This window comes from Bos indicus x Bos taurus, chromosome 12, assembly GCF_003369695.1.
Source record: "Bos indicus x Bos taurus breed Angus x Brahman F1 hybrid chromosome 12, Bos_hybrid_MaternalHap_v2.0, whole genome shotgun sequence".
Lineage (NCBI taxonomy): Eukaryota > Metazoa > Chordata > Mammalia > Artiodactyla > Bovidae > Bos > Bos indicus x Bos taurus.
This window is the reverse complement of record NC_040087.1, coordinates 53,974,825-53,984,228: the sequence shown is the minus strand read 5'-3', so window position 1 is coordinate 53,984,228 and position 9,404 is coordinate 53,974,825. Positions and strand designations below refer to the sequence as shown.

Below are 9,404 nucleotides of genomic sequence, written 5' to 3'. Positions count from 1 at the left end.
ACATATATTCATTCTTTTTTTTCCAATTCTTTTCCCACATAGGTTATTATAGAATATTGAGTAGAGTTCTTTGTGCTATACAGTAGATCCTTGTTGGTTATCCAGTTTATGTATAGTAGTGTGTGTATGTTCATGCCAAGCTTCTGATTTGTCCCTCACCCCACCAAGTTTCCCCTTTGATAACCATAGGTTTGTTTTCGAAATCTGAGATTCACACTTTTATAGCCATCTGCTTGCTGAGGATTTAGGCTACAGTCATTTAGGCGTCCATGACAGTTCTTGATCCCTGGCTGTGGGTGCTGCTGGACTCTGGTCTCCAGTCTATTATCTGAGGTGAATGTGATGTGTGTGTGTGTGTGTGCGTGTGTGTGTGTGTGTGTGTGTAGGGTGTATGTGTGGTGTGGGTATCCTTGTTTTTATAACAGCTCAGAGGGACAGATGCTAGGGACCTGTCACTTAGCCCTGGGCAGTTAGAGGGTAGAAAACAACAAAATCTATATTTTCCTTCCTGTCCTTTTGAATTTTTGTTATAAGCAGTGGTTACTTTTACAATAAGGGAAAGACCCACTCAAGAAAAAGACTGAATGTTTATGTCCCCCCCCTCCCCCAAATTCATATGCTGAAACCGATTTCCCAGTGTAATGATATTTGGAGATGGGGCCTTTAGGAGGTGATTAAGTGAGGGTGAGGTGCCCTCATGAATGAGACTGGTGACTTAGCACGCATGCACGCTCTTATAAAAGAGACCCCAGGGAGGTCTCTCATCTCTTCAACTATGTAAGGGCACAGTGAGATGACGTGATCTGTAAACCAGGAAGAGGGTCTCAAGAGACAGCAAACGTGTTGGCACCTTGATCTTGCACTTCCCAGCCATCACAACTGTGGGAAATAAGTTCCTGTTGTTGATGAGCTACCCTATCTGTGCCATATGTGACAAAAGCCTGAACAGAATGAGATGTATTTTGGCCCCCCAGGAAGGAGCCTATTGCTGTGGGTGGGTTAGTGTGGGTGGGCTGATGGGGCGGGGCTGCAGAGGGCAGACCTCTGGGGCAAATGAGGCTGAGGCTCAGCACAGCACATCTGTGGAGGAAGGCCGGAATCTCTGCAATCTCTGTTAGCCATCTTGCTGGAAGAGATTCAAGCTGGGCCCTGTAACCTACTCTGTTCTCTTGACAGAGACTCTTGAGTGGTGCTCTGTATACCCCAACCTTTTTGGAACCAAGTACTGGTTTCATGGAAGGTAGTTTTTCTATGGACCAGGGAGGGAGATGAGTTTGGGATGATTCTCATAAGGAGCACACAACTTAGACCCCTCACAAGTGCAACTCACAGTAGGGTTTGAGCTCCTATAAGAATCTAATACCGCTGCTGGTGAGTGATGGGGAGCAGCTGTAAATACAGATGAAGCTTTGCTTGCTTGCCCACTGTTCTTGTCCTGCTGTGTGGCCTAGTTCCTAATCGGCCCCTGATCAATACTGGTCTGTGGCCCAGGGGATGTGGGCCCCTGCTATACACCATTAACCCTGTTACTGGAGAAGGAATTAAGGGTTCCCAGCACCCACTCCCCTATAATCACTGTGTTCCCGTGTGGAAACTTCATTCTTGGTCTGTACCCAGGACTCCTCCCACCACTGCCTCTGCCAGCTTAATTTAATGTCTTATGTTATTTCTGTCCATGGCTTTATGTTCCATTAGATTTTAAATTCCTTTGAGGGTACAATCTGTATGTTATACAGTTTCTCTCCCTTCTCCAGAATTTAGGGCTATAATGTATACACAGTAGATGCTCAGTAAATGTTTAATTAAAACAAGTATATAAGAGTGAGGAAGCATTGCATTAGGTCATTATTGTGTCGGGGCTACACCTGTGAGACATTATTGGTTTGCTTCCCACTCCATTTGTCATCTGTCAAATCATAATCTCTCATTATGTTGACAGCATTACTATGAGGCTTGAGAAAAATCATCCATGCTAAGGTCATACCACATTGTTAGTGCTTAATAAGTGGTAGCTAATTTGATTCAGACAAATCTAAGAATTGTTACTGTTTTTGTAGCCAAAATGCCTGCAAAAGTTTGGGATTTCGCTTCTTTCATCAATTTGAGCAAAATCAACTGCAAAGGGAACTTAATATGAATAAATGGGCTTTTCAGTTTGCTCCATTTCCATGAAAAAGTTTCATAACATAACAATTAGCTTATATATAGTTGAACTTACCTGAGTTTGGCCAACCTGAATGTAACCTGAAGATCATTTGTCCTGTTGGCTGAGAGGGATGTGTCTTGGGCAGAAGAGACTGATAATTTTACTAAACTCTAAGTCCTAGGAAGGATGGTTCAACTCAGCTTTTATTTATCTCTGAATCCTTAGCCTATAGGAAATTGCCTGCCCAGGAAAGAGTCTGAAAGTAATTGATTAAAAAACTAATGAATGGTCCAGGCCAAAATTCCTTGATAGTGCTAAATTATTTTAAAAATATATTAAATATATCACTTATGTTAGAAAGAAAAAAGTATATAACTGTGATTCTGAGATTTGGATAACCATATCAAGGTGTTTATTTTCCCTTTTTTGGAAATTTTTTCTTTATTGAGAAACTTAAGACTTGGGTACATCAAGTAAAACCAATTTCTGGGAGAAAAAAATCACAACCCATGGTAGAAAAACAATTAAAGACTGTCTGGGCCATATCAGAACCCAGAGAATATATTCTTTTAACTGAAAAATTCTAGGTGCTTCATAATTGACCTTTTGATATAAAATGACTTATTAAATTTGCAATTTGTGATTCTTGGTGTTGAGGTCCACAGGACAAGGTAGGAAGTCTTCAAACTCTGAGCTAATTTCCAGAAAGGTTTATTTAGCCTTTGAATCAGTCCTTGTCTAAGAGGTTACATCTACTTCTGTTTTATTGACTATGCCAAAATATGGATCACAAGAAACTGTGGAAAATTCTTAAAGAGATGGGAATACCAGTCCACCTGACCTGCCTCTAGAGAAATCTGTATGCAGGTCAGGAAGCAACAGTTAGGACTGTACATGGAACAACAGACTAGTTCCAAATAAGGAAAGGAATACATCAGGGCTGTATATTGTCACCCTGCTTATTTAACTTATATATCAAGTACATCATGAGAAACACTGGGCTGGATGAAGCACAAGCTGGAATCAAGATTGCCAGGAGAAATATCAGTAACCTCAGATATGCAGATGATATCACCCTTATGGCAGAAAGTGAAGAGGAACTAAAAAGCCTCTTGATGAAAGTGAAAGAGGAGAGTGAAATAGTTGGCTTAAAGCTCAACATTCAGAAAATGAAGATCATGGCATCCGGTCCCATCACTTCATGGGAAATAGATGGGGAAACAGTGGAAACAGTGGCCTACTTTATTTTTCTGGGCTCCAAAATCACTGCAGGTGGTGACTGCAGCCATGAAATTAAAAGAGGCTTACTCCTTGGAAGGAAAGTTATGACCAACCTCGACAGCATATGAAAAAGCAGAGACATTACTTTGCCAACAAAGGTCCATCTAGTCAAAGCTATGGTTTTCCACTAGTCATGTGTGGATGTGAGAGTTGGACAATAAAGAAAGCTGAGCACTGAAGAATTGATGTTTTTGAACTGTGGTGTTGGAGAAGTCTCTTGAGAGTCCCTTGGACTGCAAAGAGATCCAAACAGTCCATCCTAAAGAAAATCAGTCCTGAATATTCATTGGAAGGACTGATGTTGAAACTGAAACTCCAATACTTCAGCCACCTGATGTGAAAAACTGACTCACTGGAAAAGACCCTAATGCTGGGAAAGACTGAAGGTAGGAGGAGAAGGGGATGACAGAGGATGAGACGGTTGGATGGCATCAGTGACTCAATGGACTTGAATTTGAGTAAACTCCAGGAGTTGGTGATTGACAGGGAAACTGGGCATGCTGCAGTCCATGGGGTCTCACAGAGTCGGACACAACTGAGTGACTGAACTGAACTGAAGAGGTAGCAGCAACAACAGTGTCCACCTTCTGGGCAGCTTCTTTCTTGGCATGATGAGCCTGTAGGACCACTACAACTTCATCCACCTTGAAAAATATGGAATGCTTCACACATTTGCTTGTCATCCTTGCACAGGGGCCATGCTAATCTTCTCCGTATGGTTCCAGTTCTAGTACATTTCCTACCAAAGCGAGCACTCATGGTGCTTATTTTTTTTTTTTAATTTTAAAAGTATTTATTTATTTCCTTAATCATTTATTTGGCTGTGTTAGGTCCTTGTTGCAGCACACAGCATTCTCGTTGTTGCTGAGGATACTCTCATCAGGCTGGGACCTCCGTTGTGGCAAATGGACTCTCCAGTTGTGGCCTGCAGACTCTGAGTTGCAGCACACAGGCTTGGTTGCTCTGCAGCATGTGGGATCTTAGTTCCCTGTGCAGGGATTGAACCGTGTGCCCTCCATCGCAAGGCAGATTCTTAACCACTGGACCCGCAGGGAACGCCCAAAGTGTTTATTTCTGATCAAAAATGGTAAAATCAAAGTAATTCAGCTATTTGTTATGGGATATCCAACTAAATTAGGTTAAGGGGCATTGATTTGAATGTCTGGGTCAAGGTGCTTTTTGTGAATCCCAGATGGTAGGAAAGCTAAGACACTGAACAAGTAGGTCGATAATTTACGGAAGTATACTTACATGGGGCTTTCCTAGTGGCTCAGACTGTAAAGAATCTGCCTGCAATGTAGGAGACCCAGGTTTGATCCCTGGGTCAGGAAGATCCCCTGAAGAAGGAAATGGATGTATCCTTACATAGATTCTTTGAATAGATGTGTGGAAAAGGGCTGATTTGGAGTTTCTCTGTTTTGGGAATATGTGGGAGGAACAGCCCAGGGCTCCTTAAAATAAACGTAATGGTTTTGCTGCCTTTTTATTTTCTCTGTCACCCAGCACAGCCTTGTTATAGGCCAGCTTATCAGAGGACACGTTCCATAACGTTTCTATTTCAAATGTAAACTAACCAAGAGTACTCCTCATTGCAACCCCTAAACTACCAGGATTCATTAGCTCCTGAAGAGGCGATCTACTTGAAAATGTTTTCTATAATTCAAGTATTCACTAACTTCTTTACAAGTTATAAAGTCACTTTACAACATGATCTCATTTGATTTTCACAATAAGTCTGAATGGCAGTGGGGACTACTGGCCATCTGTTTTATGGATAAGATAAGTTATAGAGTTCAAATACTTGGGTCATCTAGTCCTGTCCTACCTGACAGTGAAATGCAGTGCTTTGAGTGTCTTGCTGGCTGTTGAATAGTAGTTGAGATGGAGGCAGAAAAGGGAGGGGTGGGCAGATGGCTGATAAACAGATGAAGTTGTGAAGCATGAGTGACATGAAGGCTGAGAGCTGGGCTTTCCACTTTGATTAACCTCTGTGTGCAGTCGCTCTCGCCCGCCAATTGAGGACTCCATCAATACCATCTTGAAAGTGGAAGTAGCGTAGACTCCGGGACACTACCTCAAAAGAAAGATCAAGAGGGGGAGGATTAAACTGCTATTTAATTGTTGGGGACACGTCCACAATGTAACGAATGCCCTTAGAGAAGCAATTTGGAGAAGAGTGAGTTGGAAACCTTGGGGGAAAGTCAGAATCTTTAGCCATAAAACACCTGAACAAGACATAATTATTAGCCCCGAGCTTTATTTTAATGATGTACTATGTCTTAAATATAATACCGACAATTTGCTGAAAGATGCCAGCTGCTCAGAAGGAACGAGACAAAAGGAAAAAGAGGGTCATTTGTAATGAGTCTGGATCTTCATACAACCTGTCAGTTTGGTCGTGTGAAGCTCCTGTGCCCTCAAGGGACTGACAGAATGTGCCTGCACAGGTCATGGGACATCTGTCGATAGTCCTCTGGGCTCTGAGTTGTCCCTGCTTTGATTCTTTTCCCTGCGTGTGTCCATGCATTTTCAGCAGGTTGTATGAGAGAGTCTCAGGGAGAGTCAGAGGTTTATCCTTGGAGTTGGGTGGTTGATCGAGCATTTTCCTTGGGATTTGGAGACCTGGGTTCAAATTCTGACACCAAGTTTGACAAATAATTTTGCTTTTTGACATTGCAGTTCCCTATTTGCAAAATGGGATTGAATTTAGACACTTTAGAGAATTAAGATAAGGACTAAAGAAATTGCTGTGTGTGATAATGCTTCGAAAGTAAGTAGCAGAAGTTTTTCTAAACGAAATGTGATTATCTCAGTTCCTCCTAAGAACATTAAATCTCTTTTATTATCAACTTCATGTTTGTTTGAACAACCAGTCTTTTTCATTTTATTAATAATCTTATTCTTTACATTACAAAAAAATGTATTCTCCAACCTAAATTCCTTCAGGTAATGCACTTTTGTGACCTGGCTGAATGGACAGATAATTTCATTTAGAGAAGGGAATAGCTTAGTGATCTTCTTTGGTACTTTTCACTTAAAATTAATTAAAAAATTTCAGTCTTTCGGAAGAGGACCAAGTGAGCAATACCCGCAAGGCATTTAAATGTTAACTCAGTATTAGCACCTCCAAGAAGCTATTTACAAACTCTCAAGCTGGGTTCACATATTCATTCATTTGTTCTATAGCCAGGTTCTCACTCACTCTTCTCTTCTCCCATGATGCCCACACACATCTCCATCGTTGTTCTTGCTGTTTCTTAATATGATTAAGTTTTTATAGGTTTTATCTCCTCCACTAGAATAAGAACAACTTAAAGATAAAACTTTGGGGACTTTGCTGGTGGTCTAGTGGTTAAGGATCTGCTTATCGATGCAGGGTACTTGGGTTTGAACCCTGGTTGGGGAACTAAGATCCCATGTGCCTCTGGGCAACTTAAGCCTGTGTGCCACAGCAAGAGAAAGTCCTCGTGCCACAACAAAGACCCAGCACAGCCCAAAAAAGAGAGAAAACTTTGACCTATTTGTCTTTATACCTGTAGGGCTTGACATAGTGCCTGCTTATTATTATATTTACATCAGTGAGGATGCTGTTGGAAGCAAATAACAAATGACCTAACTCAAAATGACTTAAACACTGAGGATTTTCTGTATTCATGTTGTAAGAAGATCAAAAGGAGGGTGTTTCCAGGGCTGGCAGATTCATTAGTTTCATGATATTAACATATCCAAGATTCAAGTTCTTCGCATATTTCTGCTCTTTCACACCAGATATGCAACATCCTGCAGAAAAAAAGCATTTCATTCTTTTATTCCTTTCTGTGTATTTTTTGTTGTTGTTAAAAATTGTGACTCCCACAATATATCCTTGTTTCTTACCTATTATGTACAGAGCAGTTTGTAACTTTTAAATTTCATCCCTAATTTATCCCAAGCTCTTCCCCCTCCCTTTGGATAACTACTTGTTTGTTTCCTATACCTGCGAGTCTGCTTCTGTCTTGCATATATATTCATTTGTATTACTTTTTAGATGATACATACATGGACAGAGGAGCCTGGTGGGCTACAGTGCATAGGGTCACGAAGAGTCGGACGTGACTGAGCACACATATACACACATGCCATATCATATACTATTTGTCTTTCTCTGTCTTATTTAAGAAAGCATAGTATTCTCTAGGTCTATCCATGTTGCTGCAATTGGCTCGATTTCATTCTTTTTAATGTCTAAGTAATATTCCATTGTGTGTGGAATATACACACAACATCTTATTTATCTGTTTTGTCTTTTTATCAACATTTGGATTTTTTTCATGTCTTGGCTGTTGTAAATACTGCTGTTATGAACTTTGGAGTGCATTTAATTTCTTGAATTAATTTTTTTTCCAGATATATACCTAGGAGTGAAATTACTGGATTATATGGTAGGTCAATTTTCAGTTTTTTAAGGAACCTCCATACTGTTTTCCACAGTGGCTGTACCAATTTACAGTCCATCAACAATGTACAGATCTTTTTTATTCAGTAAATAAACATACAGCATTGAAGCCCTCATTTCTCTTTAGACTGAGGATTAAAGATCTAAATGTAAGACCAGAAACTATAAAACTATAAAACTCCTAGAGGAGAACATAGGCAAAACACTCTCTGACATAAATCACAGCAGGATCCTCTATGATTCACCTCCCAGAGTAATGAAAATAAAAGCAAAAATAAACAAATGGGACCTAATTAAACTTAAAAGCTTTTGCACAACAAAGGAAACTATAAGCAAGGTGAAAAGACAGCCTTCAGACTGGGAGAAAATAATAGCAAACGAAGCAACTGACAAAGAATTAATTTCAAAAATATACAAGCAGCTCATGCAGCTCAATTCCAGAAAAATAAATGACCAACAGACATTTCTCCAAAGAAGACATACAGATGGCTAACAAACACATGAAAAGATGCTCAACATCACTTATTATCAGATAAATGCAAATCAAAACCATGATGAGGTACCATCTCACTCCAGTCAGAATGGCTGCGATCCAAAAGTCTACAAACAATAAATGCTGGAGAGGGTGCAGAGAAAAGGGAACCCTCTTACACTGTTGGTGGGAATGCAAACTAGTACAGCCACTATGGAGAACAGTGTGGAGATTCCTTAAAAAATTGGAAATAGAACTGCCAGATGACCCAGCAATCTCACTGCTGGGCATATACACTGAGGAAACCAGAATTGAAAGAGACACATGTACCCCAATGTTCATCGCAGCACTGTTTACAATAGCTAGGACACGGAAGCCACCTAGATGTCCATCAGCAGACGAATGGATAAGAAAGCTGTGGTACATACACACAATGGAGTATTACTCAGCTATTAAAAAGAATACATTTGAATCAGTTCTAATGAGGTGGATGAAACTGGAGCCTATTATACAGAGTAAAGTCAGTCAGAAAGAAAAACACTAATACAGTATATTAATGCATATATATGGAATTTAGAAAGATGGTAACAATCACCCTATATACGAGACAGCAAAAAAGACACAGATGTAAAGAACAGACTTTTGGACTCTGTGGGAGAAGGTGAGGGTGGGATGATTTGAGAGAATAGCATTGAAACATGTGTATTACCATATGTGAAATAGATTGCCAGTCCAGGTTCGATGCATGAGACAGGGTGCTCAGGGCCGGTGCACTGGGATGACCCTGAGGGATGGGATGGGGAGGGAGGTGGGAGGGGGGTTCAGGATGGGGAACACATGTACACCCATGGATGATTCATGTGAATGTATGGCAAAAACCACTACAATATTGTAAAGTAATTAGCTTCCAATTAAAATAAATTAATTAATTTTAAAAAATGAAAAAAAATAATCACTTTCCTGAAGTTGAAATGTTTGAATGTGTGTGCAAGGATGTTGCAGCACTGTTTTTCTTTTTCTAAAATATTTATTTATAATTGGAAGGTAATTACAATTGCATTGGTTTCTGC

At 40.3% G+C, this 9,404-nt stretch overlaps 1 non-coding gene across 1 annotated transcript; it reads right to left on the bottom strand.

Moving 5' to 3' along the window:
• Window positions 1-4,075: 4,075 nt before the first annotated feature.
• Window positions 4,076-4,179, bottom strand: LOC113902618. The gene has a single exon (XR_003513883.1). It is a non-coding gene; the product is annotated as a U6 spliceosomal RNA (small nuclear RNA).
• Window positions 4,180-9,404: the final 5,225 nt, after the last annotated feature.